Source organism: Puma concolor, chromosome F2 (assembly GCF_028749965.1).
Source record: "Puma concolor isolate L17-30 chromosome F2, mPumCon1.1.hap2, whole genome shotgun sequence".
In the NCBI taxonomy this organism is placed as follows: Eukaryota; Metazoa; Chordata; class Mammalia; order Carnivora; family Felidae; genus Puma; species Puma concolor.
The window spans coordinates 39,797,344-39,824,921 of NC_141684.1; the positions used below are offsets into that span (position 1 = coordinate 39,797,344).

Genomic DNA, 27,578 nt, shown 5'->3' on the forward strand with positions numbered 1-27,578 from the left:
GGATGCCCAGTTAATTTGAATTTCAGATAAATAACAAATACCCTGTTTTCTTCTTTTTAGCATGAGACATGCTTATACTAAAAATTATTTGTTGTTTATGAAATTCAGATATTACTGGGGGTCTTGTATTTTATCTGGTGACTCAGGTTTAAAGATCTTGAAAAAAAAAGTAACCTCCCAACCTTGTTACACTTTATTACGTTGCTTTCACATTTTTCCATGAGTTATTTTATGTGTATATTTTGCTTTCTAAGTAGATTATAAACTCCTCGAAAGTGGAAACTGTCTTTTGTTTTTGTAGCCTCCTCCTCCCCACCGTGCTCCCCACACAATGCTGATCATCAGTTTTGAGCTCATGTTTGATGATGAATGAATATATCCAGGGAGCTTTGTTTTGGGTTAAAGAGAAAACAACCTGCATCCTTGAGAGAAATCTTTGACTGAAACATAAAATACTGTAAAGCTGAGTAAAAATTATTTTTAGAACCAATCTAAATTTCTAAGGCTGATTAGAGTACAGTCAGAAGTTATTACCGTATTTTCTTCTCACAAAACTACCCCATTATCTCATCTGTGATACACATTTTTATTACATTTTGTAGCTGCTTCTTGCTTCACTTAAAAAAAAATTGTAGCAGCAGTTGCTTTCCATGGCTTTAATCACTAAGCCACCGCAAACGACTGCCTTATACCAGATTCACTATCTGCCACGTCATAATCTGTGTTGGTAAAACTCGGGCCCTTTTGAATCAGCAGAGGGAGCCAACTTCAGTTTTGACTTCTCTCTGCGGTTTAAGAATTAGCTGACTTCTAAAAGTTCAAATGTAGAGGCGACTATTTGAAGGCCATTTATTTGTTCTTAGGATTGACAATGTGGGCCTAGAGGTAAGACGCTAACGAATTCAATAACCAGTATCAGGTTTTAACGTTAACAATGGAGTGGGGCGCGATTAAAGCTAGTACCACGGATTGCGGTTATGAAAGCAGTTTAATTTGCTGCTAATTCTCTGCACAAAATGTTCTGGTGTACGTCAGGGTTTTGACATTTTAATCTTGGGTTTTGAAAGAACTGACAAGATTGCAAAGAAAAAACAGAAGGAAGGGGCAATGGCTGAGGAGTGTTTCGTCCCTGGGACAGTCGCGAGAGGCAAACAGACCAAAAAAAAAAAAAGAAGGTGGTTTGAAGGGTGGGGTGGGCACAGGAGGAGGAGGGGGAGGAGGAGAAGGAGGAGGAGCTATTCTGTTTATCTAAAAGGAACAAAAAGGGAAGTAGTGGTAAAAAGGGGGAGAAATGGTGTGTCTGGTGAACCTAATCAGAGGAATTCTCAAGCAAAGAGTAGTTTGGAGCCTGTGGTAGGAAGAAAGGAAGTAGGAACAGAGTAAGAGGAGCCCTTTTTAGCCCACTTGGAAGGCTGGAAGGGGCCCTGGAAGAGAAAGCAGCGGTAGCTGCTGCTGCTGAAGTCATTGTGAGCTAGAAAGGAGGGCCCTGACCAGGACAAGCTGGCATTAAGGGTAGGTATAAAGAAAACTGTCGAAAAAAGCTCTGGTAAGAGGAGAGATGGACTCAGTTTGAAAAAAGAGAAAAAAGGGAAATTATTTTATTAAAAAAATTTTTTTAATGTTTATTCATTTTTTGAGAGAGAGAGAGTGAGAGAGAGCTAGCGAGCATGAGTGGGGGAGGGTCCGAGAGAGAGGGAGACACAGAATCTGAAGCAGGCTCCAGGCTCTGAGCTGTCAGCACAGAGCCTCATGTGGGGCTTGAACTCACAAACTGTGAGATCATGACCTGGCGGAAGTGGGATGCTTAACCAACTGAGCCACCCAGGCGCCCCAAAAGGGAAATTATTAGAGAGTTACATTGTAGAATCTATTTTAATTTAATTTAATTTAATTTAATTTAATTTAATTTAATTTAATTTATTTCAGGGAGGAACATTTTTAATTACCATTTCAAATTCTTTAATGGTTGTTAATTTGTATTTTCTTCAGCCTATTTTGGCATTATATATGTATATATATATATATATATATATATATTTAATTTTATTTTTTATGTTTTATTTTTTAAAATTTACATCCAAATTAGTTAGCATATAGTGAAACAATGATTTCAGGAGTAGATTCCATAATGCCCCTTACCCATTTAGCCCATCCCCCCTCCCACAACCCCTCCAGCAACCCTCTGGTTGTTTTCCATATATATGAGTCTCTTCTGTTTTGTCCCCCTCCCTGTTTTTATATTATTTTTGTTTCCCTTCCCTTAGGTTCATGTGTTTTGTCTCTTCAAGTCCTCATATGAGTGAAGTCATGATTTTTGTCTTTCTCTGACTGACTAATTTCACTTAGCATAATACCCTCCAGTTCCATCCACATAGTTGCAAATGGCAAGATTTCACTCGTTTTGATGGCCGTGTAATACTCCATTGTACATATATACCACATTTTCTTTATCCAATCATCCATCGATGGACATTTGGGCTCTTTCCATCTTTTGGCTATTGTTGGTTAATAGTGCTGCTCTAAACATGGGGGTGCATGTGTCCTTTTGAAACAGCACACCTGTATCCCGTGGATAAATGCCTAGTGGTGCAATAGCTGGGTCGTAGGGTAGTTCTATTTTTAGTTTTTTGAGGAACCTCCATACTGTTTTCCAGAGTGGCTGCACCAGCTTGCGTTGTAGAATCTATTTTAAGACAATTATTTTTTTGTTACTAAATTTAAAAATTTAAAAATCTTTTAGGTTTTTTAGAAATCTGTTATGGAAGGCTGTCATTTGAGTCTCTTCTATTTGAGCGTATAGGGCCACCATCAAAAATTTTCCCCCAAGCGATAAAGAGCTTTAATTAAAATACCGCCTGTAAGTTCACCACCCAGATAGTATAACCATTATAAGTAACATTTTGATACTTACCCTTCTGGAAAATGCATGTGTCCACCTACAGATAGAATGGATATGTAATCAGGCAGTGGGATCACACTGTATGTAATCATGGTAGCAAGCACTTGCCAGGAGCTTAGGATATGCTGGGCCCTGTTCTCAGGGCTTTCCCTGTAATACTGCATTGAATCCTCACAAAACCCCAGTAAGGTAGTACTTTCATTCCCACTTTGGAAATGAAGCCCAGAGAGGTTAAGAAACTTGCTCAAGATCACACAGCTAATAGTTGGGGTGTGATTCCAGACCATTTGATTCTGGATGTGTTTCTAACCCTTATAACCATCTTTCATGTTAGTGCTCTGCAGTCTGCTTTCTTTCACTTAAAAATAATGTATAAGGGACATCTTTTCATGTCAATATAGATCTTCACCATTAATATCACATGTATGTACTCAATCCTCTTCTGATGGGCATATGGGTTGTTTCACGTTTTTTTGCTACTGTGTACATACATCTTTGTTCATTTACTTTTTGAAATAATATACTTCTAAAAATGGGATTTTTTTTTGCGGGGGAGGGCATTGTGAACTCATTGTGAACTCACTGTGAGAAAGATTCTCAATAAGCATTCTACCAGCAGCGGGGCTCTGAAGGCTTGACAGCTAATCTTGGAGTTGGACTCCCAAGCCAGAGGTTCCCTAGTGCCACCTAGTGATACTATCTCTAAATTGTAGTAGCAGCATTTTGAGATCATTCAAGAATGAACACTCCAGGAAGGATTTTGAGCAAAATGTTGTTCAGTTTTCACTATTGTAAATAATACTGTAATTATCCAAGTTACTCATATTTGAGATCACTGTTTTAGTGAATAGAGTCATTAACAATTCTTTACATCGTCACAAGGTATAAACATATTTTTTTTTTGTCTATCATAGAATTTCACTTATATCTTGAATCAAAAAAAAAAAAAAAAAAACAAAAACAAAACAAACCCAAACAGAACAAAACAAAAACCCAGACTTACAGATACAGGGAATAGTGATTGCCAGAGAGTAGGGGAGTTTGGGGGGTGCAAAATGGGTGAAAGGTATCAAGAAATATGAACTTCCGGTTTTAAAATAAGTCATGGGGGGGTGCCTGGGTGGCTCAGTCAGTTAAGCGTCTGACTTTTGATTTCAGCTCGTGTCATGATCTCACGGTCATGGGATTGAGCTCCGAGTTGGGCTCTGTGTTGAGCCACTGAACTGAGCTTGGAGACTGGTTCAGATTTTCTCTCTCTCCCTCTGCTTCTCTATGGCTTGTGCTCTGTCTCTCTCAAAATAAATAAATAAGCATTAAAAAAAAAAAAGAAAACTTACTGTAAGAGAGGAGAGAAGTAATCACACAGGTGATTCAGTGGGGTGAGCCAGGGGCTCCTGGCCAGAAAAACAAGGTTCAATCAATATATCCCTGTGGTCATCCCCTAGCCAACCCTTTGGTTTCCTTGTGTAGAAAATACCAGGAGTGTCTCTAGGGGCTTTTGCAGCTCCAATCATCTGGGAGTTTGGAATCCTGATATCTCTATGGGGCAGGGCCGGGGTAAGTGTCATCTCGAACCACGAACCACGGAGAGGCAGATGTGTGAGAAAGGAGACACCAGCAGAGAAAGGGAGAGGCGGGGCTGGCTGAAGGGGACCCGTGAAGTGACAGGTGGCCCCAATGCACGCAGAAGGACCAGAGCTTTGGTTAGTGTTTTGTTTTCACGGTCCTGAACATTTTCAATAAGCTTTGAACAATGGTTCTCACATTTTCACTTTGCACTGGGTCCCACAAATTATTAGGTGGTCCTGGGTAGGGAACAGAATGGAGGTGGGAGGACAGCAGAGATGTGGCACGGATGGAAGAAAGTGCAGGGTATGCAGAGAAGGGGGCCCGGTCCCTCTCCTGCCCCATGCTGTTGGGCCCCCCAAGCCCACACCAAATGCTCCCCCCATTACCTGAATCCTGGGGTCCCCGTCAGCTTCCTTCACATAGCCCACAGCCCCCAAGTAGACAAACTTTCTGGTGTTTACTGTTCACAGACAAGTATTGCGTCAGGAATCCTCTTTTAATTTTTTTTTTTAATGTTTATTTTTGAGAGAGAGAGAGAGAGAGACAGAGTACGAGCAGGGGAGGGGCAGAGAGAGAGGGAGACACAGAATCTGAAGCAGGCTCCAGGCTCTGAGCGGTCAGCACACAGCCCAACACGGGGCTCGAATCCACGAGTCGTGAGATCATGACCTGAGCCGAAGTCAGATGCCCACCCGACTGAGCCACCCAGGTGCCCCAGGAGCCCTCTTTTAGACTAGTTTTTTTTTTTTCCCTGTGAATTTGGCAGAACTTTCACCTTAATACACAGTATTTTCAGGCGCTGGCTTGGGTTTGCAGAGGCCTGCAGAATAACAGGGTTAGAGAACATCTGTCCAGTGTGTGCACCGTGGGTGAGGGCCGTGAGTGGCCACCCTCACCCTGCTCAGGCATTCCTTTGTCTTCCCAGGCACAAAACAGCCACGAGAATCTAAAGACATTCTTTGAAGAGTTTGTGGCAGCTCATCCTTTGCAGAGGCCGCAGAGGTCAGGCAACAGGAGTCTAGAAGTGAAAGTTGGCCTAGAAAGAAATCCAACATAATCACTAAGTGTAAGCAGTTGTCTTTAACAGAATCCTGGACGATGAACTCACACAGCTGAGTTGACAGATTACCTGTTGGCATTAGACAGAATTGAGGGCTAAGTTACCAGGAGGGAATTTAATACATATTTATCCATCTTAAACAACATGCCAGGCGCTGTGATAGGCGCTTTAAATATACTATTTCATCTAATGTTCACAACACCCCAGGGTGGTTAAGCCCAGTTATTGGTCTCAGTTTGCAGATGAGGAAACTCAAATACAGAGAATAAAAATACGTCTTAGGTCTCTGTAGTGGAATCAATAGGCAGAGAGGTTTGTGAGGGTGGTGAAGGCGGTCCTTAAGGGAATATGGGGATGACTGATGTCCCATGTAGTCATTCCTAGATGTAAACAAAATTACTTATTTGAGTTTTCAAGGTCCTCCTCTGTTCACTGAGTTTCCTCCAACACTAAATGTCTGGAGTTGGGGGCTCGGGGCTTAGACTTCTCAGTCTTCTTATCTTAGATTTCTTAGATTCCCCCCTTGCCCCCATCTTAGACTTCTCATCTCTAAAGGACCAGTCAGAGCGACATGGTCTATAACAGCAGAGTTGTTTATCACACCTTTGTTGTCACTAACCTCTAACTGAAATGTAGTATTTCCTTCAATTATAAACATAGGCAGTGAACCACAGTTTGCAGGATCCTTGTTTGCAGGATCTGAGACTTCCTTCTTTTTTTTTTTTTTTAATGTTGTTATTTATTTTTGAGAGAGAGAGAGAGAGAAAGAAAAAAGAAAGAAAGAAAGAAACAGAAAAAGAGAGAGAGAATGAGCAGAAGAGGGGGAGAAAGAGAGGGAGATACAGAATCTGAAGCAGGCTCCAGGGTCTGAGCTGTCAGCACAGAGCCCAACGTGGGGCTCGAACTCACAGACCACAAGATCATGACCTGAAAGGAAGTTGGTTGCTTAACCGACTGAGCCACCCAGGCGCCCCAGGATCTGCGACTTTCTTGTCAGCAGAAATCACGTATATTTTCATTTTACATTATGGGAGTTGTAGAGATTTCTGAATATCACTTACTCCCTTCACTGCTTTGAAAGTATAGTAGTTATGAGACCCATGGCTAGATCTTGTTACTGGATGCATAGTACTATATCACAAACTTCTGAGCATTTTATTCTTGTGGTAAAGATATATAGCACAGAAGTTGCCATTTGAACCATTTTGAAGTGTACAATTCAGTGGCATTAATTACATTGATGGTTGTACATCCATCCCCAGGTTTGAACGATATTTTGATAGCTATATTTTAATGTAATGGGTTTCCCCTTGTTTATATTATATTAAAAGCATTAGTCTCAGAACGGGTTACATGCTTCATTAGACTTCTAAAGGGCTCTGGGACCCATAAAGATTAAGAAGCCCTTATTTATAAAGTCTTTCCACTTTTAACATTCTGTGATTACATGATTCTAAACCAATCAAGCTTTCTTTTAACAAATGGGGATTATAATATTTCTCTGCTCGAGACCTAACCTTGGAGATGGCCACTTGACAAGCTTTGGGTTAAGTGTTGTGGAATACGGAAGGCAGGCGCTGAATGTCCTTCAGCGCGGCATTGACGTTCTTGGCAAGACTTTGGCATGTCGAAGGCTCCCTGGAGACCCAGGACCTGGGATCACGCGGCACAGGCCCTCTCTCTGAGAGCCGCCTGTGAATGCCATGGTCAGGAAGGGGACAGTGCTTCACTCCTGGGGCTCAGAATCAGGCCAGGGACCCAGAGACCAGGAGGAGGCCTGCTCCCCCCGGGGGCACGCTCAGGATGGACCCCGTTAGCTGGCTGGTAGGACTCACCAACAAGTGGTATCAGCCATTTAGTATAGTTGGGAAAGTATCCATTCATTCGCTTTATTCATTTGTTTAGCCATGTAATACATTTTTACTGAGTGCCTACTCATGTGTCAGGATTACTTCAATGAAAAAAAAAGACAGAAGTTTTGCCCTTGTGGAGCTCACATTCTAGAGGAGGGAAGGCACAGGCAATAACCAAAATTTAAAAGTGCATCAGAAGCAACTGGGTGGCTCAGTCGGTTGAACGTCTGACTTCGGCTCACATCAAGACCTCGCGGTTCAGGAGTTTGAGCCCCCTTTGGGCTCGCTGCTGTCAGCCTGTCAGCACAGCCTGGAGCCCGCTTTGGATCCTTTGCCCCCCTCTCCCTGCCCCTCCCCTGCTTGTGCTCTCCCCAAAATAAATAAACATAAAGAAATAAAATAGCATATAGTAATGATACATTTTGGGAAATGATACAGTGCTCTGGGAGGTGGGCTGGGTTGTAATAGCTGCTACGGTGTCCAGGAAGGGTGTTACTGAGAAGGTGACATTTGATTAAAGGCTTGAATGAGGTTGGGAGAATGAGAGCGCAGACATTTGAGGCCAGATATACCAGGCAAAGGGAGAAGTGCAAAGGTCCTGAGGCAGGAGCACACATGACACGTTTAAGAAACACCAAGGAGGCCAGTGTGGCTGGAGCTGAGCCATGAGGTAGAGACGACAGACTGGTTATAGGAGTCAGCTCCTAGAGGGTCCTTCAGAGCACTGGGTTTTTATCTTAGGAAAGATCAGAAGCTGTTGGAGGGTTTCGAGTAGCTAAGGAAAATATCTGCTTTCAGTTTTTGCAGGATCAGCAGGAGGACAAGGTCTGAAAGTGCAGAGACCAGTAGAAGGCTGTTGCACTCATTCAGGAGAGGTGATGGTAGCTCAGACCGGGATGGTGATGGTGGCAGGGGCAAGAAATGGTCAGATTCTGCATATGTTTGAAGGTCAAGCTGACGGGATTTGCTAATAGATGGGATGTGAGGTGTGCTAGGAAGACAGGAACTGAGGATGATTTCAAGGTTTTTGACTTGAGCAACGTGAAAGATGGGGGCAGTTATTTTGTGGGTGTCTACTTTATGGCTGGCCAGAGTTAACCCTCAGGGAGACAACAATGAGTGGAGCCCAGTCCCTGCCTTCAAGCAGCTTATAGTCCAGAGGGTGGGGTGAGGAAGGCAGAAAAACAGGCAGCCATCATACACCTTCATAAGCCTTGTACCATCTCAACGGCTTCCAGGGTGTCCTTACGACTCTTGTCCTCATCTGTCTAAGTAGATACTAATAGTCCTTATAATGGGTTTCTATACTGAATAAATAAAATAAAGCATGCAAAGCACTTAGCACAGCACCTGGGACATAATAAATGCTAGCCAATATTCAGCACCATCACACATTAGCAATCTCTGGCATAGATTTTATTTGGTGCCTAAAGGGCAACTATATTTCCTAATTATAATTTTTTGGCTGGCATTTTATCGGTTGAACAGTTAAACTTCTTGCCCGTCGATGGATGTCTATATGGTAAAACAGGAGCAGCTTCTGAAATGAGAACTGATTTATGTTTTCATTGGGATTCAAGTAAATGTGGGGTATGGAAGGGCAGTGGAAAAAACATGCAATTCATATTATCAGTTGAAAATGAATGCATGCCACACAGTATTCTTTTCATCTGTTGTGCTTTGAGCTTTCTGCTGGTATTGTTTCGAAGGTTCAAATTTCTGGATTTGATAGCTTAGGGAATTAAGCTGTCGATCTCTTTGGCAAAGAGGTGTGGGAGTTTATAAATATTAGTTTAGATAAATATAGCTTATGATGGACATTCGATTGTTCTATTACCATATTTGAAAGATATAGTTGTGTACAGCCAGATACGATCTCCCCACAGCCTGGCTACTCTTCACAGGGCTAACGAGGAAATAAGGGAGGGGAAAGAGGAAGAATTTTTTTTTTACCAGAGGCCCAGAGCTGCAAAGCTCCTCATTTCTTACTTCTATAAACCAAAATATCAGCCAACAAATACAGCACCTGGCATGTTTTGTTTGCACATAGTCTGCACTTACTTACATGAGTGACTGAGTGAGTCTGAGGGCTGAGTCAGGCAGGGGCAGATAGAAATACGCTCTACAGAAAAATAATGGCACTTATCGTTCAGCGCAGGATGCTTTTTTCCCCCAAGTTCTATCACTGACATTACACCCTGCCATCCTGACCCCTATGTAGTGAGCGGCCAGATGGATGTCCTCAACTGCATTTTACAGAAGACACAGCTGAAACCCAATCACCTGCCCAAGGTCAAACTCTGAGAAGGTGGTGAGTCCCCGAATCCTCGTGGGATGTGCTGCCACCAGCATGAGCTGCTTTATGAAATCGACGCACCGACACTCAGATTCTGAGGTTCCAACTCAAATGAGATGGGCTCACAAAGCACAAGATGGCCTCCCATATGAGATCAGGTGTGGCCCAAATCTCTTCCCACTAGAAGCCTCTGGTCCCTCTCACTCCATGCGCAGGGTGTCAGCCTCTCTGCCTCGCCTAAGACCAGGTGCCACTCTGGGAAGTAGGGATGAGGGCTCTCAGGGTCGAGTTCTCGGCCTCATCATCAAGTTGCCGTGCTGTCGGCACTGCCCTCACCCTGGTGGCCCCATGTTTGAGGGCAGGTTTCTGTCCTAGGTAACCCAGTCTTGGGACATTGCGTTTTAGCAAATGGGTTCATCTGTCGTTAGTTACTCACCTTCTTTGTGGCTGGTCTGTGTTCCCGGTAGATCGATCTGTCTGGATTTCGGGGTTTTCTGTTTCTCAGGTCCTTGCCTTCACTGCAGCTGCTCAGAATCCCTTCTCCAGCGTCTATGCATGCCTCACACCTGCTCCACAAAGGTAAAATGCCCTTGGTACTAACCATCACTCTGCCACCGCGCTGGACTTTGTGTCTCAGCCCCCTTCTTAACACAGAGTTCCCATGGTCTTGGGAAATCCTCCCTGCCTGTCCTGGAGCAGGCCCGTTCTGTCTGGCCCTCCGATCACTCCTAGCACAGAGCAACCTGGGCTCAAGTAAGAGCAGCCGAGGTCAGTTTCCAGCTCCCTGCTGAGCCACATAAGGAGAAATGTGGGCCCCCATGTACACTTAGCCAATGACCTCCCATATTTTGAATAGTCCCCTAACATGGCTGTATGTGAAGTCGTGTGTCATTCGATGGCCTGCCATCGTCAACTCTCATAAACTTGTCCCGTGGGAGACTTGACAGGCAGGGCCTGGGAACAGTGGGCTGATTGGAAATGACGATCATTATTGTACAACATGGAGCCATAAAACAGTCTGTCTTCATTAAAAAATTTGCTATTTTGCCCGCCATGGATTTTTGACATTAATTTTGATTTTTAAAATTTTGCATTAAAGTTTTATTTATGTCGGTTAATGAGGGTTTTTTGGCACCCCTCTAAACTTTGTGTTTTAGGCAGGTGCCTCCGTTTCTTCGTCTTCCCCCCAGCTCTGTCCATCACTTGCAGCCGGTCCTCTCTTCCCTGTGGTCCTTTATCACCATAAAAGCCAAATGCACCTCCTCCCCTCCCCTCGCACCTCTGCTGTCTTGTTTTCTCTGTCTTGCTCTGCACCTGCTAACCTATGGGTCCTCCCACATTCGTCCTCCTTCCCGGTACACACACCACAGCATTTATTTCATCGTTTGCAAACTCCTCAACATCTCACATGTGTTCAGACTCGCTTTTTTCAGTCCTGGTCCTCATGAGAATCTGACTCAATGCCCTGAGACGCCACGTCTGCAATCCTCACAGCCTCCCACCCCAGGAGCACTGCTGGAGGAGGGGCAGGAAGACTGCTGGCTTCCTTCCGGCTCCCCTCTGCCATTCCTTGGTTGCCCATTCCCTGTTCTCACGTAAGAGGACATTTGCCATCGAGGCTCACTCGGGTATCCACGAGGACCTCCCTCTCCTTCTCGGAGTCTCCCGCTGGTAAGCTGGAGCCTGCCCACCTCCCTCACTAAAGACTGAAGTGGAGCTGACTCTCCCCACTAAAGAAGAATCCTACCACAATCTAGGATATTCTGTTGTCTTGTAGCTTTCTTGTCCCAACCTTGGCCTTGCTCTTGAACTTCCCCTTGACTTTCACTTCTAGTCCTTTATAGTTACCTGCTTCATGGGCCACATCTTCAATTGTTTGTCACTGGAAACAACTAGCAGATGTAGCCTTAATTTGCGACCGGTTCACCCCAAACATTGGTCATTTTCTTTTTCCCATGGACTTACTCTTTCTTGGACTCCTCCACCTCCTCTCCGCTTCTCTGATCCTGCTCACCTTCTTCCAGCCTTTCAACCCTTTAGGCTCTTCATCCCCTATTGGCTATTTCGTGCGTCTTCACCTGAACTGCTCTATCAACTCCTCTGCCCACAGACCCCTCCATCTCTCGGCCATATAATTCAAACCCTAACCTGATCTGTCTCCTGTCTTCCTAGAGACTTCTTGTTGGAAATTGTTGGAGAAAGACACGAAATGGTACCGCCTCTTGATCCAGCATCAGCTTGCTCCTCTGCTGGGACCCCCTCCCCATAGTATAATAATGGCCCCCATAGTATAATAAAGGACCCATAATTGCAAGGGGGGCGTATTCAAGTAGACTCAGAGGGTTGGTACATTGTACCTTTGCCACCATTTGCAAGCCTCATCCTCAGTGGTTCCAGTGGTGACTTTCTTTTCCTCTGGGTTCTCTATATTCTGTGGTAACTAGTATCTAGAAAATTCCTCAGATGGATCTTGAGACCAAAACATCACTTTGAACCTCATAAATCTTAAGTCCAAGAAACCAAAAATTTCATAAATCTTAAACCTCTCAGCTGGGAGTATACCTATGTATACACCAATTAAAAGGAGACTAGAGGGGTAGTTCAGTCAATTAAGCGTCCGACTTCAGCTCAAGTCACAATCTTACGGTTGTTCATGGGTTTGAGCCCTATGTTGGGCTCTGTGCTGACAGCTTGGAGCCTGGAGCCTGCTTTGGATTCTGTGTCTCCCTGTCTTTCTGCTCCTGCCCCACTCATGCTCTGTCTCTCTCTCTCTCAAAAATAAAATAAACATTAAAATTTTTTTCAAAAGGAGACGAGAACACATTTTGGGCTAAAAGGGAATGTTAGACATCATTAAGGAGTGAATTACACCACAAAGCTACCATCCAAAGGAAAAACCAGGCCAACTTTGAAATAACTACTGATTGAGACCCATGTCCCCTGAGCTGAGGGTCTGGTGTAAGTCCTACTATTTCCCACCAGGGTAGCCCCACCTTCACATTGTCTGCTAACCAGATAGCTAGGAGAGTTGCCCTAGGACCCGCCACAGCAAGAGGCCAAGGGACTCTGAGTCTTGGCTTGAGAAGCGTTTGGAAGATGGGGCAGAAACTCGGGAGATCTACAGGTGTTGGTTTGCAATCTCAGGAGCTTCTCAGGGGCAATCTGGAACCAACCCCTGTATGTGGAGTTCAGGGAGAGACTGAAGAAAGAGGCAGGCCACACCAGATTGGTAGGTGGCAGATTCAATAAGCAAAAGAACTTATATACAAGGCTTGTCTCAGATGCCATACGGTGAGTACATCTGTGTATCTGCCTGCCAGAATCTTAAAGATTTATATAGAGGACTTAACTGGGTTCAGTCACATATACTGTACAGACGGTCTGAACAACAAGTCATTATCTCAAGGCTATGTCTTTAGGGCAGCTTCTGGGAGTGGAAGGGCAAGTGGAATGCACATTCCAAGGACAGGGGGAGGGGTGGGGAGCTCTGATCGCCAGGGTCCAGATCCTGGGTAAACTGGTGGTCACATCCTCTTGAAGACCTCCCCCAACAACAGGTGCCATTGAAGGCAGAGGTGAGTCTGAAGCAGTCAGGGAGTCTCAGCCAGCTCTGACAGAGCAGAGAGCCAGCCTAGGGGTGAGTCTATTTGCAGAAGTAGGAATTAGCGATGTGCTGGTAAACTAGTTCTCAGGAGGGAAAGAAAAAGCCCAATTCATAGTGTTTGCTGATTTCTGTGCTGTAAATACTCCTACTCTGGTTGATTGCAAGCCTGCTTTGGATTCTGTGTCTCCCTCTCTCTCTGCACCCCCCCCCCCAGCTCATGCTCTGTCTCCCTCTCAAAAATGAATAAACATTAAAAAAAATTTTTAAAAACACTAAAAAAAGAAAAAAAGAAAAGCTATATATGCTCGGTTCTTGATAGCCACTATGAGTTGGCTCTAGAATACTGTTATCATTAGTGGAAGCAGTGACAAGAGGGACAAGGGACCATGACCCTGATCACCACAAAGGCTAGGGAGAATCCAGAACCAAGAAAAAGGATCTGGATGCTGTTTTCACACCCTCTTTCCCTGTCTCTGAAGTAACATTCTCCATAGAAGGCCTATATTTCTCTGCATATCTGAGTTAAACTAATAGTAGGTTTGGGGCCATCCAACATATGGCATAAAATCTAAGCTCACATATGTGACATTTGGGGCTAACTGATCTGCTCCTGCGTGTTTCCAGACTCGTTTCTTATTTTTTGCTATATGTGCTTCTTTTTTTTTTTTTTTTGCCTGCCTAACTTCTATATGTATTTTTAAAGACTTAACTCAGACGTCAAAAAGCCTTCTCTGAATTCTTTAGAATTCAGTGCTGTCTAGTAGAATGTTGTACAACAGTGGAAGTATTCTGGATTTGCACTGTCTCACATGGTAGTCATTTGCCACATATGGCTTTTGCCACTAAGGAACTGAATTTTAAATTTCAGTTAATTTTAGGGGCGCCTGGGTGGCGCAGTCGGTTAAGCGTCCGACTTCAGCCAGGTCACGATCTCGTGGTCCGTGAGTTCGAGCCCCGCGTCAGGCTCTGGGCTGATGGCTCAGAGCCTGGAGCCTGTTTCCGATTCTGTGTCTCCCTCTCTCTCTGCCCCTCCCCCATTCATGCTCTGTCTCTCTCTGTCCCAAAAATAAATAAACGTTGAAAAAAAAAATTTAAATTTCAGTTAATTTTAATGAATTTAAATTTGAGTAGCCACATGTGGTTTAATGGCTACCATATTGGGTAGCACAGCTCTATACTGACGTGGGTGCCTCTTTTCATGTTCATAAAATACATTTTGTGTTGCTCTCACTTTGCATTTACCTTATTATGTCACATTTGTTGTTTTTCTTTGCTTGTCTCTCCTCACCAGATGTTGCCCTCATTGAGGGAAAGGAATGTGCTTACAACGCAGCAGACCCTCAATGTCGTTGAACGTGTGAATACTGCTGGATTTTTCCGACACCGGTATCTGCCTCTTAGACTTTTCCCTGTAGGCTCGGCTGCCTGAATGGACCTTTATCTGCAGGCTACCAACTAGACTTGACGTTCTTCTAGACTTACTTCATTCCACTTGAATTTCCACCCCCGTAATTGGCTTTCCTGGAAGAGCAACTCACTTTTCACTTCTGTACTCTACCTAGATTAGCATCTAAGGCTTTACCTGGACCATGACTTAAGGTAGCCATCTTTCCATCTCTGGACTGATGTTGGTTTCCTTTTCTTCTGATTCATGCTTTTATATGCTGGCCCTTACAGTTATATCCCCTGACTTTATGTACATATAGCCATATTTTAACCTATGTCAAAAGTGTACCTACATTTGGCCTGAGGCTTGCCCTCTCTCAATCATTTCCAGCCTGCCACTTCTGAAGAACTGGGTTTGCTTCACTGGTTTATGAGACATACACATTTTCTTTTATGATCATCATTACTCTCTCTATATATGCCCTTCCAAGAGGTTCCTCCAGGCCCTTTAAAACTTGATCCTATAATTACTGTAAGCCTCTCTTGTACCCTGGTCATTTTCCCTAACTATAAGATTTAAAATAAGCCAGGTAATTAGCTGAGTGGAAATTAATATGTATTGTTCACTCTTTGTTTAAAAAAAGTAAAAATGTCTAATAAATATCCAAACTGAATATTAAATAACATTTTATGTAAGTGGTCATATAATTTTCTTCTTTATCCTGTTCATGGGATGAATTACACTGATTTTCAAGTATAAATCAGTATTATATTCTTGGAATAAACCCAGCTTGGACATGATGGATCATCCTCTTATAGCTAAACTTGGTTGATAATATTTTGTTTTGGATTTTGGTATTTATGTTCACAAGAGAGATTGGTCTGCACCTTTTCCTTCTGCTACTATCATTGTCTATTTTTGGTGTTATGGTCATGAAGGTCTGATAAAGTACAATTGGAGTATAAATACTCCAGCTCTCTTGCAATTTGGGTGATAGACAGGAGGCATTGCAGATTTCCCCTGTGGACTCAGGCTTTGGATAATCCCAGTGGCAAAAACAAACAAACAAACAAACAAAAACACACACAACCAAAACCCAGCTTTTTTTTGTCTGCCTTCCCTTCCTTGTCTCACTTCCCCACTACCCTACCAATGTTTCCTCTAATCATCCCTTACACTCAAATCATTCTCTTGGAATCTGCTTCTGAGAGGAACATAAACTAAGGATTGTGGGCTCTCAATTCCCGACTGTTTTGGTAGCTTCTGAAAGCCTTCAAAAAGATATGTGGTGAATTCTATCCAACTTTTCTAGTTGTTCTTGGTGACAGAGTTGGTTGAGTATAATCTAGTCCATCATGGCTGAAAACAGAAACACTTAATGATATTCTATTTACACATCATATATCTGTCATAAAAAAGAAAATGCCCTTTGGGTATTTTGATAACTTTCCTAATAGTAGAGTTTAGTCTTTGATATCTATGAGTTCTGATTTAAAGTAACCCTGGTAACATAGACATTTTGTTTTAAGTTTATTTATTTGTTTTGAGAGACAGAGAGAGACAGAGAGAGAGAGAGAGAGAGAGAGAGAATGCACATGAGGGAGGGGCAGAGAGAGAGAGAGAGAGAGAGAGAGAGAGGGAGGGAAAAAGAATCCCAAGCTGGTTTGAGTCTCAATCTCATGAACTGTGAGATCATGACCTGAGCCGAAATCAAGAGTCAGATGTTTGACTGAGCCGCCCAGGCGCCCCAACATAGCCACCCTTAATGTTTATTATTTACTCTGAAGGCTTATCTTGGAGTCAGATCCCTCCTGAGGAAGGTTCACGCTTCTGGGACTTAGGCCAGTTTGGGGTTCCTCTACTTCTCCACCACCTGTGTTCTCCTCTGTATGTGGCATTACCCTGGTAATTAAAGGTAAGCCTCAGTTTATCCTTCTAGCTTCCTTATTGCCTTGGAAATTCGCTGTGCCTCCTGATTCCCCTACATCTCTTCAAAGCAGAAAAAGACACAGTAGACAATGAACCTCATGTTCACTATGACAACAACATTTTGTTCTCCTGAACAACAAGAATTCAATTTCCACTTTACTTTAAAAGAGGGAAACATTTCTGTTCTCAGCCACTACTGCATCTCGAGCTTCTTACGTATTGCTAAATTTTAGTATGGGAGCATTTCACTCATTGTTTGAGTTGTCCCCCCTAATCTACAACTTTTATAAGTAGCACTTCTTAAAAGGGACACATACCTTTTCCCAGAATACGTTTCTTAACAACTCTGAAACAATGTTTCGCATTTAAGAAGCAGAAGGTTGTCCTATTGTTTGTCCTCATCTGTTTCCTATTCTTTTCCCTGTAGCTCAAAAGCCATTATGTGGGGTTGAGCAGCTCAGTGATCTTGTTGGGAGGGGGGAGATGTCAGTGACCCAAGGCGGGGGGTCAGAGCCCAAACAAGTTCAGGTGGATGCGCCTGCAGGGAGACAGGCCAGCTTGATTTGCTTTTTCCCTCACAATTCACAGTCAATCCAGTAGTGTTCTCACCTTCCCCTCTAAAATAGATTCTAAATCTGACCACCTTTCATGCTCTCCAATGTTGCAACCTTGGTCCAAGACCCCTAGACTATTGTAACAGCCTCTCCACTCGTTTTCTGGCCTTCACTCTTTGTCTACGTAGCAGCCAGAACATAAGTTAGAAAATATCACTCATCTACTTCCCATCACAACCAGAACAAAATCTGTGCTCTGTTATGACCTACAAGGGCCCACAAAATTGGGCCCTTAACATGCTCTTGGGCCACACCTCTTCATTCCCTCTTGTTCACGTGGCCTATATTAGTGTTCTATTGCTGCCGTAACAAATAACCACAAGCTTTCGTGGCCCAAACCATACACATCTATTTTCCTACGGGTTTGGAGGTCAGAAGTCCTAAAGTCATGGTGTGGGCAGGGCTGTGTTCTTGGTGGAAGCTCCAGAAGAACAGTGTAGGTTAGAAATAACTGTAGGAGGAACAGAAGATGGAGCCGTCTGTAGACATTGACTCTTGTATCTGGCCCAGTGCTTTGCACATAGTAGGTGTTCAATAAGATAAATTGGATCAAGGAATAGACACGTTAGAAAGACTCTTGGGTGACACTGAAGTGTCCGTTGAGGTTAAGATATTGACTTAGATGGTGTTACGGGCAGGGAACAGTATCCTATCTGGTGACTGCTTATAGCTGCTAAATGCATGGTGTTTAGCCTGCTTGCTGAGAGATGGCAGGGTAGTTTATCCTGAGGCACAGGCAGGGCAGAAGCTCCAATCATCTGGATGAGACCTTCTAGTCCATACTACAACCTGAATGCTCCTCTTTGACCACTATGGATGGCAAGAAGTTGAAGCCTGGCCACACCTGAACTCTAAGCATATTATAGAGCAAACAAGAATTGTTTAAGTCATGATATGATCTGAGAATAAATTCAACAATATGACCTCATTCCAAACGGGATCAGTTTTTATTTTTAATGTATTTATAGAATCAAGGTTCGGACTTCCAAGGGAATGTGAGAAAGGGATCGAGGTCAATAAAGGGGGTGAGAAAATAGCTCAAAATGAGCCCTGGGACATTCCATTTAAAAAGAAATGTGTTTGTGGCCAGCCAGAAAGTGATCATAATGGTTGTAAATAGGCAATAGTCATAAGAGAAAGATTTAAGTAACTTTTCATTACTTGGCAATGTTTTAAATTTGGCTGTATCTGACACTAACAGGGGAGGGAGAAAAGCCAGCCCATCATTCTAAAACTAAATTAAAACTGCTCTTGAGGCATCTGTAGATTTCAATCTTGGTGAATAATTGGTTTTTGTTTCAGTTCATGCAAGTCAGCAGGCAGGGTGAGAAAAGCACTGACCTGCAACAAAGCATTAGCCTTCCAAGCAGCGGGCCTTGGTTTCAATAAGTGCAGTTTAGAAAAAAAAACTCTACAAACCTTCTGCCTGTAAACTGAACGGTGTTGTACAACTTCGATGTACAGGAAACTCCACCCGTATACATTTGGCAGGTGTCCAAGGATACTGGCAGCTCAGGGTCTTGACTTACAGCAAAGGACAGCGTGATAGTACATCCTAAGAAAGCTATCTATAGGACACTAGTGCCTGTTATTTTCTTTAACTCTCATCTAATTGATCTCAATGTTTTTGGGCTCTGCCATTTATTTCAACATTAAATTATAGGTTTTTAAAACTAGACCATTATGCCTGGCCATCCAGCAGTTTCCTATTACTCACCTGCCACTGCTCGGGCAAGTCGTCTGAGGAAATGTAACAAGATCACGGGGGTGACCCCTTTCCAAGGCTAATTATTCCAGCACACTCTGTATCGCATTGTTATTTTTAACTTACTAACATTAGCTTTTGTCTTCCTAAGGAGACGAGTCCACTCGATTTCCTTAACTGTCAAAAACGCAGGTTGCAGTTGTATTTTTTTCTGATTTCCTGGGAAACTGTAACCCTCATGTCCAGCTCCATCTTCCCGCTTCTCTTTGATTTTCTCACGGAGCAGGGGTTAAATCTGATCACTGTAAGGTGACATTGCAAAAGCAGGCTGGACACATTTTCAAGTGAAGGCTGTTGGGAAGAGGGGCTCGCATCCAGGAGGGCAGCAGCTCTTAACACGGCTGTTTTGCCCTGACCCCTCTCCAATCTGTTCTCAATCCAGTGGCCAGGCGATCTGTTCAGACCTCAGTGGGTCACATCAGTCCTCCATCCCAAACCCTACCAGATCTATTTTCTCTTCCGGGAATGCTCTTTCCCCAGATATCCTTATCATTGGCTCTCTCACGTCCTTCACGTCTGTACTCGGTGAGGCCACCCTTAACCGTCCTATTTTAAATCACAAGCTCCTCCTCCAGTCCCCAACCGGAACTCCCTCTTCCCTGTTCCTGTGCTACTTTTCTCCATAGCACCCATCACCCTCTATCTTACTATGCGCATTTCTTGTTTATTTTTTCACGTCTGTTTTTCCCTACTAAACCTAAACTCCAAGATGGTAAGACACGTTGTGCATTTTGTTTATGGCTGTATTCCTACTGCTTAGAAGAGTGCCTTGAATCAATTAGTAAGCATGTTGTCTAACTAGGGGCTCATTTCACGAAGCCTATTGATGTTTTCTTTTTTTTCTTTTTTCTTTTTTCTTTTCCTATTGATGTTTTCTAACGTCATCCCTTAATATTGCTTCCAGTCTCCCTTGTCCAATGGTGTGCTGGTGAAATCCTTCCGCAAATAGAAACCATAAATACCCATAACCACCGCAGAAAAGAAACACAGAAAGATGCAATGGGCTCCTAATGTATGTTTCCATTTTCAAACACTTGAAAAATAGGTCATTCATGGTTCTTTCCCATATAATTAAGAACTCCATTAGCACCATTAGCAAGTTATTAGCAGTGACTCGGCATTAAGTATGTGTGTCATAGTCTTTCCCTAAATAAAGAAAATAACTTTCATAGTTCTGAAAGATGTCTCCAATGGAATTGGCTCAACTTCATTTTATTTTTTGCAGAAGTGATTTCTCTGCACTGCAGAGCAAGTTTTTGACTCGTTAAATATTTGTTAAACTCCCTTTATATTCCAAGAAACCATAGCATGCACTGTGCTGTAGTTATTTCATTTGTTAACTTCTATTAGCGGTCTTGAATTGGGGTGCTTGGTTTCCGCTGAGCAAGGCCATTTGGTAAAAATGTTAATTGCGTTCCCTTTTAAGAATCCCCAGGAGGTTACACCACAGTTCAGTTTCCTGGGGGAACATCTGGTTCTTTGGTAAGTTCCAAACTTGGTCTCAAAGGTCTGTCTCACTTCCATCAAATTCCCAAAGCAAGCAGCAGCCAGGATTCCCAGAGCAGCTTTTGCTGTTCTATGCGAATCTTGGTTTTTGTGGGGAATTAACATATGGAGTAACAATACTCTTTCGTAGCAGGTTATTCATTACTCTTTCAGGGGCCGGTGGGTTCTGGTTGTGGTTTGCACTTCCTTCTTAAACATAATAATCAACATGTATCTTCTGATTTAACTTTCATTCATTCATTCATTCATTCATTCATTCTTGTATAGTGGTTACGCCTGTGGATCTTGGTGTGCCGGGTAAAAAGTTCAGTACATTAAAAACATAAGTCTCATATAGAATGAACATGTGTCACACATTTAATTAACCCATGAATGAGGGAACTAGCAGGATGGTAAACGCGGTTCAAAGGATTACAGTTGAGACTGAAGTATTCATGGTCACTGAAAGAAAGGCTGCCAGAATAAGATTGCTGCTTTAGCTGGGAACTGGCTAACCGCCTAGGCGACAATGGAGCTGTCACCTTTGGAGTTACCTTTTCCGCTAGAGAGAAACTCCCTCGCATTGCTGCAGGTCAAGGATCATTTGAGTCACTCTCAGCTTTGTGCAAGTTAGCATATACCCTCACAAAGTTGTGGAAGGGCCTAATCAATAGTGAAGAGTGAGTCATTACGGTAAACCCCCTGGAGGACAAGATAATTCTGGAGTGAGTCTGTATTGTTCCAGTATGACACTGGAAAGGCGGCCAGCCGTCTTTGCATCTGCTTCCAAGCTTTGGATATTTTTGTCTTAACACTTGTTAGGTTGCCTGGAGTCAAACTCTGTTTCCCGCACTCGCTAGCTGTGACCTTGGCCAAGGTATTTAACTTCTCCAAGCCTCGGTTTCCTCATCTGTAAGGTAGAGATAACAATAGTTTCCACCACATTGGATTATTATGAGGTGTCAAGGAGCTGACCTGTGTGAGGAGAACAGAATGGAATAGAATCTCCTGGCATACAGTAAGTGCTCCACAAGGCTTGGCAACTTTTATTTATGCTGGCATTAGGCTGAACGGTGGGTGATCAGGGGAAAGGCCGGTGTCCTCCATGTTCTGGCCCTGTCGGGGAGAGTGCTGAGACTCGAAGGCTACCACAGGTTGGGTTGTAGTGGTTAGAGAGAGCTCATGTCATTTAGGAGTCACGGCGAGCTCTCACATCCAGCCTGTGGTCAGAGTAGCTATTGGCAATCCAGAGCAGAGCCTGGGTGGAGGCAGAGATGGGGACCCACGTGCAAGAAACGAGGTGGAACAGAGAACGGGAAGGGAGAGCTGAGGGTCTGGTGTCACTCGCAGGTGGGGCTGCTGAGCCAGTAGACATTTGAGTCTTGCTTTCCCTCTTTCCTTTCTTCCTTTCTTTCCCCAACTGTTGGAGTCTGCATACAAGTACCAGGTACTCTTCTAGTATTTCTCTACTCTTCAAAGTTGAATACGATATAGTCCCTACACTTAGGGAGTTCACAGACTGGTGGAGGAACCAAGTGTGACCAATCAGTTTGGAGTGTGTACAAAGTGCGGTGTATCAGATGAGAGATATGTCTGCAGAAGGAAGGCTTTTTGCACCCTCAAGGTTTGTGCCAGCAGCTAACTGGTCTGAGATGGACCACAGAAGGGTGGCACTGGAGCTTATGAGCACATTAGGAGCGCAATAGTGACTAGTTATGGGTTGAATTGTGTAACCCGATATATATATTGAAGTTCTAACCCTCAGAACCTCAGAATGACCTTATTTGGAAATAGGGTCATTGCAGATGTAATTAGTTAAGATGAGCTCATGCTGGAGTAGGGTGAGCCGGTGTCCTTATAACAAGAGGGGAATTTGGACACGGACATGCATTCAGGGAAGCTGATGTGAAGACACACAGGAAGACGGGCATGTGAAGATGGAGGCAGAGATAGGAGTTATGGTGTCACAGGCCAATGAGTGCCAGGGGCTGCCAGAAGCTGGAGGACGTGGGGAGGGATCATCCCCTGGAGGCTTTGGTGGGAACGTGGCCCTGCTGACACTTTGATTTCTAACTTCTAACCTCCAGAACTGTGAGAGAATACACTTCTGTTATTCTAGGCCAGCCAGATTGTGGTACTTTGTGACATCAGCCCTAGGCAACTAGATAGCTTTTTTAGGAGGTGATGTTATTTATAGTTGTCTTACAATTTTGCATTAAAAAAAAATCATAGAAGAGGGAAACGTTGGTATAAGACTTATAAAGCAGAGCTGACATGGCTCATTTCTGGAATTCTCTGGCCAAGAAGATGGTCCATCAGTCCAAAATGATGAAGAACATGGGGGTTACATTCACTGAAGGCTTGTGGTCACCCTTTGAACATCTTCTGTGAATGAGGTATTATTATTATCTCCATGTTACAGAGGGGGAAGCTGAGATATGGCCCAAAATCACAGTGAGTACTTTAGCAGGACTGGGATTTACAATGAGGAAGTCTGGCTCCAGAGCTTGTGTTCTTAACTGTGACAGTGCTGGAGTCCTCCCCTTGGACCTCAGGGGAGGGGAAGGGACATACAATGGCCAGCAGTTCCTCTCCTGTCCGCTGCCCTCATGCTCTCTTTTCTCAGCTACTGCCCTCAAACAATCACCCTGCAAATTGCTCCCTAGTGCTACCTTTTCTTTTCTGTTTTTAAAAACTGATTTAAAAAAAGAGTTGGGATGAAATTCACAAAACATGAAATTAACCATTTTATTTTATTTTTATCTTTTATTTGAGAGAGAGAGAGAGAGAGAGAGAGAGAGAGAGAGAGAGAATTTTAAGCAGGCTCCATGCTCAGCATAGGGCCCAACTTGGGGATTGATCCCAAGACTCTGGGATCATGACCTGAGCCGAAATCAAGAATCTGATGCTCAACTGACTGAGCTACCCAGGTGCCCCCAAATTAACCATTTTAAAGTGAACAACTCAGTGGCACTTAATAAATTCATAATATTATGCAGCCACTACTTCTAGTTCCAAAACATATCGTTCTCCCAAAATAAAACTCTGCTGTCACCCCCTCTCCTCTCCGTCGACCCCAGGCAGCCACCAGTTGGCTTTCTGTATCTATGGACCTACTCTGACATTTCACATCAATGGCATCCTACAATATGAGGCCTTTTATGTCTGGTTTCTTTCAACGATAATGCTGTTTTCAAGGCTCATCCAGCATGTATCAGTACTTTATGCCTTTCAATGGCTGAATAATATTCCATTGTTTGTATATACTGTAATTTGTTTATCCATTTATCTGCTGATGGACATTTTTTTTTAAAACCTCTGGCTAATGTGAATAGAGCTGCTGTGAACACGAATGCACAAGTGCTCATTTGAGTATCTCTTTTCAGTTCTTTTGGGTATTCCTAGGTGTGGAATTTCTGGGTCATATATTACTTCTTTTTTATTTCTGTCTTTTTTTTGGGGGGGGTCATATATTATTTCTGTGTTTAACTTTTTTTTTTTTTAATTTTTTTTTTCAACGTTTATTTATTTTTGGGACAGAGAGAGACAGAGCATGAACGGGGGAGGGGCAGAGAGAAAGGGAGACACAGAATCGGAAACAGGCTCCAGGCTCTGAGCCATCAGCCCAGAGCCCGATGCGGGGCTCGAGCTCACGGACCGCGAGATCGTGACCTGGCTGAAGTCAGACGCCTAGCCGACTGCGCCACCCAGTTGCCCCTGTGTTTAACTTTTTGACCTGGTGTCTCTTCCTTTTTTTTTATTTTATTTTTTATTTTTTAAAATTTACATCCAAATTAGCATATAGTACAACAATGATTTCAGGAGTAGATTCCTTAGTGCCCCTTACCCATTTAGCCCATTCCCCTTCCCACACCCCCTCCAGTAACCCTCAGTTTGTTCTCCATATTTATGAGTCTCTTCTGTTTTGTCCCGCTCCCTGTTTTTATATTATTTTTGTTTCCCTTCCCTTATGTTCATGTGTTTTGTCTCTTAAAGTCCTCATATGAGTGAGGTCAGATGATATTTGTCTTTCTCTGACTAATTTCACTTAGCATAATACCCTCCAGTTCCATCTACGTAGTTGCAAATGGCAAGATTTCATTCTTTTTGCTTGCCAAGTAATACTCCGTTGTATGTATGTGTATATATATATATATATATATATATATATATATATATCACATTTTCTTTATCCATTCATCCATCGATGGACATTTGGGCTCTTTCCATCCTTTGGCTATTGTTGATAGTGCTGCTAGAAACAGGGGGGTGCGTGTGTCCCTTTGAAACAGCACACCTGTATCCCTTGGATAAATGCCTAGTAGTGCAATTGGTGGGTCGTAGGGTAGTTCTAGTTTTAGTTTTTTGAGGAACCTCCATACTGTTTTCCAGAGTGGCTGTCCCAGCTTGCATTCCCATTCTGGTTACTGGAGGGGTTGTGGGAGGGGATATGGGCTAAGTGGATAAGGGGCATTAAGGAATCTACTCCTGAAATCATTGTTGCACTATATGCTAACTAATTTGGATGTAAATTTTAAAAAATAAATAAAAGAAAATAAAAGAAAAATAAAAGAATTGAAAAAAAAAAGAGCAAAAAGAAAATTGAATAGATGGACCTGCTAACAGATTGAAATGGGACTGAAATTACTTCGTTTTCTCCTAGATGTTAGACTATGAAATGCTTTATAGTCCATAAACGAAGTAGGTGGTGAGACTTGTGTTCTTGAAGAGCGAGGTTGGCCCAGTTGGGCGGGGCTCAGTGTAACGGCTCCATTCTCCACTAGATGGCGCTGCTAGCCTACTGGGGTGGAGGGTTTGGCGTTTATAGGTGCATATGCGCATGCACGGGGTTGGTGAAAGTGGCGCCATGCAGCTACCCAGTGTGTTCTCCCGGGTCAGCAATCGCGCACCCGTCCTCTGTCTTCAGCTCTCGTCCACTCCCCGCTTTTTCACTCTCCGTGACCAGGCCCCAGGCAGTACCTCTCTCCGGGGTTTTGTCTCAGATGCGGCTGTTTTCCCCGGCCCCTTACTTCCAAAAGACTGCGGCTTTGACCCGTTCCGCCCCTCTGCGGGAGGGTCTCACTGAGCAATAGCTGAATGCTGGCTGCACCCAGGAACGCTTGCTGGACCCTGTTGTTGCCGGTGCCCCGAGACTGCGGCCAGGTACCAGCCCGCCCCAGAAAAAAGTTCACGAGATAGTGTAGCAGCAGCTTTTCAGGGATTATGGAAAATCACAACCCACATCTGGCACCAGGCTTCACCCTTAATGACCTTGCCCCAGCACCAGCAAATGTGGCCGCCTTCTGGGGTCTGCTGGGACCAGGTGGATTCAACAGTTTCTACCAAATGTCCTTTCAGCAGTGGAACCGCTTTTCTCCGTGTGGCCCGAGAACCTCCCGGACCCCACTCTGTTCCTGGGGATTCGCCCTTCCTACCAGAGCACCGCCAGGTATGGAGCTGCGGAGTTGCAGACTTAGCGCTCCCCTTGTTTACAGTCTTAATGGAATTTAAACCCTCTCCTTTCTCCTTTCTCCCTTTTTAATTTAGTCCCTGTGGCTGTTTCCAATATTCCACTTTCTCTCCAGCTGCTTTTGGAGAGGGGTGCTTTTCCCATATTCCCCCCTGCCCCTCCGTCCTCTGTCCACCTGCAAAAGCACCTCCCTTCCCTGGGCTTCTTGCTCCCCAAGTTCACCTCTCCACGTACCTAGGGAATTCTGTGGTTCAGGTTGTGCAGATTGTTGTGTTAATCCTCCAATCAGTTTTCTAGGCGTGTAGGATGGTTTAGTGTTGGTCTGGCTGTATTTCATGGATGTGAGACACACAAAAAACTTCCATGCTGTTCCGCCATCTGGGCTCCTCCCAACCTGGTGTCTCTTCTTGATTCTCATTCTTCAATGTTGATTCCTCTTCACCAAGCCCTGCTTGGGGTGTGGGGAAGCTGCAAAGTCTGAAATAGGCCAAGGAGTAGGGTCAGAATCAAGGAAAGCCTGGGACCATGCCCACTTTAATTATCATTTACTCTGTCACACTTACTATGTGGGACTATTCTCAAGTTTGGGGAAAAGAGATTAAAATTTGCTCCTTACCATTGAATTGTAGAACTTTCAAGATGGAAGAGACCATAGAGATTTTCCAATTTGGTGAATTCTCAAACTTTCCTTGGCTGACTTCTGTCGGGCCTCATGAGGAAGGCCTTGGGGTCCTCCCATGTCCTATCCATCCTTTAGTCATGTTGGCTCTAATTTTTATCTGTTTTACATTTTGTGTTTTGGGGAAATATTTCACAGGAAGAGCAGAGGAATGATATTTTAAAATCTAACTTGTTTTATTTCTGGCATTTCCTTGCCTCCCTGGGCCCTTGACCCATTCAGTGAGCATGGGTTTCTGTGTCCATTACCTTAGGAGAAAGATGACTCAGAGAAGACAGAGGGACAAAAAAGAAAAGACATTCTTGGGCTGTAAATTTCAAAAACCTGGGTTTCTGCAAGGGCAGGTGTCTGTGTGTAGGACAGAGATTTGGGAAGTGAGTAAAGGCAAAGACTTCTGCCTTAGGAAAGACTCTCAGAGATGGGAGACAGGGAAAGATAGGGGGAAGTGAATAGGAAGGGAGGTCGGTGGGGTCTGGGTGGGGGACCAGATTCCAATATGTGCAGAGTCAGCATCTAGAGCCTGGCAGGCTCCCAAGCACCTAAGCCATCAATGAAAGGCTTACCTGTGTTGGATGTCAAAGGAAGCCAAGTTTCTGTTGGAGTGAGCACTGCATCCCCCACAAGGAGGAGCTTTGGCAATGGATTTCTTGGTGTCTGGTGAGGACTTCCTCTTAGAAAGCCATCTGCATATCATCTAATGACTAGCATGAGGACCTCCATCTGTGTCCCAATACTTTCTCATTCCTGTGGCATCTACAGCTAGTAGCCTACTCGATTTCCTCTCACTTGTTTCCCCTTACTATTATATCTCCAATTTGGTTCAGGGTGGCAACGTGTTCATCAAAAAATTCCTAGGTTTCCTTCAAGGTCATGTGGTCATGTGGACAGCTTCTAGGAAAGTTATTGCTTTGCTAAAAGAAATGGAGGGACTCAGCTGGCATGAACCTTTGCCCTCTCCTTTCCCTTCC

General features: G+C 43.8%; 1 long non-coding RNA gene across 4 annotated transcripts in view; it reads left to right on the top strand.

Moving 5' to 3' along the window:
* Window positions 1-27,578, top strand: part of LOC147571970 (uncharacterized) — a 117,601-nt gene that overhangs the window by 36,619 nt on the left and 53,404 nt on the right. For 2 of the 4 annotated variants that reach the window (XR_015246662.1, XR_015246661.1), the window contains exon 3: window positions 14,573-14,880. This is a non-coding gene — a long non-coding RNA (uncharacterized LOC147571970). Of the gene's footprint in view, window positions 1-739; window positions 886-14,572; window positions 15,364-27,578 lie in introns of those variants that run through there. The other 2 variants (XR_015246663.1, XR_015246660.1) reach the window with 2 other exon arrangements.